The following is a 4,612-nucleotide window of genomic DNA, read 5'->3' as shown; positions in this document are numbered from 1 at the left end:
ATATACCAGCCAATTGCAGACTTTATTTGTTCAGTATAAGTCCAATGAAGTTTAATGCACTAATCCAAGTGGAGGCCAAAAAGATCTTAATTTTAAGCAGAACAGGAAAAGCAATGAAGCTCTTTGACCACAATTCTCCCCGCGATCATTTAAAATGGCCTGCAGTTGGTGTGCATGACCGTTTGATTGGCTTGGGTTAACAGCGGCCTCAAAAGAAAGCCATTATGCTAGGGTAGAGCCATCTGAACACTCGGAAGTGCTAAACTGAAAAAAGAAAAAGCTTCACACTCTTGAGGGTGGGTCTTTTTCAAATCCAACAATTACCCACCACCCAAGCTTTCAACACCTCACAAGAGCCTGACAATTCATCTTGCTCAGAGCAATGAAGCACTACAAACCTGATGGATGAAAGGTTAAAAAAAAAGAAGAAAAGATTATTCACCAGCCACCCATTGTGCCAAAAAATACATTAAAAATCATTTAATAGACTGAAGAGGTGTGGAAAATCAAAAACCTGTATAAAAACAAAGACTCACTTTTACTATTTTTGAATCGGCTCAAAAAGATATGCCCTCTTTAGATGATTTGAGGAAAACTGGGTAATATAGGACACCAAGCTCTTGTGTACATTTCTTGCTTTATCACGAGCAATTTTACAGTAACACAGCAAAACAGCACTCTCCACTCTTAACCCCCTGGGGTTGAAGCCCGCACCAGTGCGGTCCGTCTCGTATTTTCTTTATGACCGCAAAAAGAACAAAATACTCCTTGAGTTTTAATCGTACAGATAAGAATAAGGTATCGTTTAAAATGGCAAAGGGTCTACTTTTATTTGTGTATAGTCATAATAACAACAACACAATGTGCTTTTAAAAAATAAAGAAAATAAACAGGGTGCGTTCTCTGCCGGCTCCGTCTCTGTCACCTCTCTTCACAGACACGTAAATAAAACAACATGAATCTCCGCGAATACTTGCCTCAAAGACATGAGAAATATATGTATAGAAAGCTTGAAATGTCTACTTTTAAATGAAGTCACATCCAAAACAAATGTTCTCTGTTAAAGTAATCCGTATGAAACCAACGCGATGTCCAGTTTTCCCATCTCAACTCATTAAATCTAATGCGGTCACGCCCACGCGCCAATCGCGTTTTTCAGATTTTAAGCATCCATGTGAGACGAGCGCGCATGTAAACACGCACATCACCTCCGCGTAAACAAACGTAAAGAGTTCATCACGGCTATTTTTTGTTTCTGGAAGACAACGCGCTGAGAGAAATAACCAAGAATTTACCTCACAACGCGATGCGTCGCGCAGCTGGATCCACTGGAGGATATCACTCTGATGAGTAGCCTAAGTTTACTTGCATCTGTTGTTATTGTGTTATTGTGACATAACTTGTGCACATTTTTACTAGTTAGACTTTTCCCAAACTATAATTCCTGACATGTATGAAATCAAGTTAAACATTTTGAAATATGTGTCATTTCATTGTCTAAAGGTCTCACAACGATAGGATGTTTGTTTAATGTTTTATAAAACATATAAAACCACAAGATATAAAAGTAGTGGGTGTGTTAACACTATGAATTAATGTTTGGCACAAAGGTGCGTTACTGATTAAATCTCAGTATTCAGATCAGTATGTTCAATCATGTGTCCTTGACCTTCAATGTGTATATTTTTATTAAACTGTATTATAAATAAAATACAAATAATAATCAAAAACCCACATTATTTTACTCTCCTCACTCTTTCTTACCTGCCTCAGTCACATTCATATTGATGGCCTATTATGGGAGGCCCTTTGTCTCTCAGGTGTGAATCACTCATGGCCATTGTCACTCCCTCGTATACAGGCTTTCGATCACGAAACATGTTTTTACAAATGTTAAATCAATATATTGTTTTCTGTGAAGCCCCCGTTAAACCAAAACTAGTCCTGCCGATTTGGTTCTCTAATATGACATCACGATGCATTAGGACTTAAGCCATTAATATGTTTTTTTTAAGATAGTGAAAACAAACACAAATGTCAGGGCATGTCAAAACTTCTCCAGGGCCCCAAAACACCCTCAGACCCCAGAGGGTTAAAGTTCTGGATGGAGCAATAAATGCTAAAAGCATTTTTAAGCATATCCATTTCCAATCCCACACCTCTTACGCCTGAAACCATCAGTAATACAAAGACAGGATTCCAAAGTAAGTAGTTTAAAGACCACTTGACCAGCCCTAACCGCCTCTTGTTCACATTGATTACAAGTATAATGTCGGCATCTGTCCCTCCCCTCATGTTTGCCATGATGCTTTCAGATCATTGCTCATTCAGACACCTCAATTAGCATGCCTGCTTCACAAACGAGCACAGAGTGGTGGATCTCAGCGGGGAGGAGAAGGGTCCACCTGACATGCTTACTAATACACCAACAGACCCAGTGGAGTGCCTATGACACCGCTTTCCACGGCACTGCCATGGATACCGTTACTATGGCAATGATCAAACATACACAAGCGTACAATACATGTCAATGTGTGCATTAGGGCTGTTTCAAAATCATTTTCATGACACTGTTTTTGTAGCTGAAAGAATTCACAACAACAATATTACTGTGATATAAAAGATTATAATGATATCAGTTAGGGCTGGGCGGTATGACGGTATATATCGTTACCGTGAAATAAAGTGTCTATCGTTAGAGATTTTGCTTTATTGTGTATTTTGCGGTATGCAAATATATCTGTGTAACACAGTATTGCTTAAACGTTATACACCTTTGTGTGCTAAGGAAACATGCATGAATGAGAAAATAGAGTGGTACGCACTTGCTAGATTTATTAAGTGCAATAAGCAGTGAAAAAGAACTCAATGCAGTGCTCGCGCTGACACACTCAGAAAGCACCTCTCAGACAGCATGTGATCACGAATTTGGGACGTGCATTATGTTTAATAAAGTTAAGTGCAATAAGCAGTGAAAAAGAACTCAATGCAGTGCTCGCACTGACTGACAAACAGCCGAAGCGCGCGCACTGAAAGCCCTTCTCTCGACTGCATGCGATATGATGAGCTTCCATATCCCTTCTGTGCTGTTCCTTTCATAAACATTCATGAAGCTAATTAACACTAGGGCTGGGCGGTATGATGGTATATATCGTTACCGCAAAATAAAGTGTCTATCGTTAGAGATTTTGCTATATCGCGTATTCCGCGGTATGCAAATATATCTGCGTAACACAGTACTGCTTAAACGTTATACACCTTTGAGTGCGAAGGAAACATGCATGAATGAGAAAATAAAGAGTGGGACACACTTGGTAGAGTTATTAAGTGCAATAAGCAGTGAAAAAGAACTCAATGCAGTGCTCGCGCTGACACACTCAGAAAGCACCTCTCAGACAGCATGTGATCACGAATTTGGGACGTGCATTATGTTTAATAAAGTTAAGTGCAATAAGCAGTGAAAAATAACTCAATGCAGTGCTCGCACTGACTGACAAACAGCCGAAGCGCGCGCACTGAAAGTCCTTCTCTCGACTGCATGCGATCGCAAAACCAGATCTCTCTCCGGTTTTATTGTGCTTGAATGGTCAAATACGCACACTGTTATGTCATAATGCCCGTCGTGTGGAGTATTCAAGTAAACACAGTCGGTTATATGTTAAATAAATGTAAAATGGTTGGGTGAAAACCGGATGTGTTTCAGTATATTGGATCCGTGCAGTCGGTCTTAAAGGGACAGCAGCCTTATTTACCTGCTGCTGTCTGTCATTATTAATGTTAATCATGTTTGATTGATACAGTGAAGACTATGCAGTGTTTTATTTTATACACTTTATTCAATTTCTGTAATATTTCTTACTACATGTTAAATAAACCTAGCATACTGTAGCTGAATAAATTAAAAGTTTATTTCATATTTATTTGTTCTGTTGTGCTTGTAATTTGCTTATTTTTCTTAATTTTAATTACAAAAAAAAAAAAATAGAATTAAAATTTCTCATATCGTGAAATAAGATTTTGGTCATATCGCCCACCCCTAATATCTGTCAAATTCATCTATTTTAAGTCGCGGGCAACCATCTTTAAGGTGTAATACTGCCTCCTACTATGATGGAGTGTCAACCAGGTAGTTACTGATGCCAATTTATTTACTACATTACCATAAGTGTAGCATTAACAAGACATCACTATTTTTAAATATCAGGATAATCGCCAATACCAGTATATTGCAACACCTTTAGTGTGAATCACTAACATAACGTACAGATTATCCACACTTCCAATCCAACTTCCTGTCCATTGACCAATCAAAAGCTCTCTGACTGTGAACTGGTAAATTACATTGAGCATCCACATTTCTCTCTGAATGATTACTTTTGGAGATGACAATGGCTTCCTTTATGAATGGGGAAACAGGAACGGACACCCGGATTTAGATCTCCCAAATACACCAATTAGCTTTCTCTCTTAAAAATAGATATCCTAATGATCCTGACCAATCATGGCTTGTAACTGTACAAAGTACACTTAAAAGCAAAAGCTACTGCATTATTTTCAAGGTGAACATGCTGTTCCATCCATGTATGGAGAGAGACCTTCTGCTCAGAGCAGA

The 4,612-nt window shown here is 38.6% G+C and overlaps 1 protein-coding gene across 1 annotated transcript in view; it reads right to left on the bottom strand.

Annotated features, from left to right (window-relative positions):
* The window catches only part of LOC107695181 (protein quaking-A-like), a 103,453-nt gene that overhangs the window by 25,203 nt on the left and 73,638 nt on the right, over positions 1-4,612 (bottom strand). The window lies entirely within an intron of this gene.

Source organism: Sinocyclocheilus anshuiensis, unplaced genomic scaffold (genome assembly GCF_001515605.1).
Source record: "Sinocyclocheilus anshuiensis isolate Anshui unplaced genomic scaffold, SAMN03320099.WGS_v1.1 scaffold610, whole genome shotgun sequence".
In the NCBI taxonomy this organism is placed as follows: Eukaryota; Metazoa; Chordata; class Actinopteri; order Cypriniformes; family Cyprinidae; genus Sinocyclocheilus; species Sinocyclocheilus anshuiensis.
The sequence above is the reverse complement of the archived record's forward strand: the minus strand, read 5'-3'. Positions and strand labels throughout refer to the sequence as shown.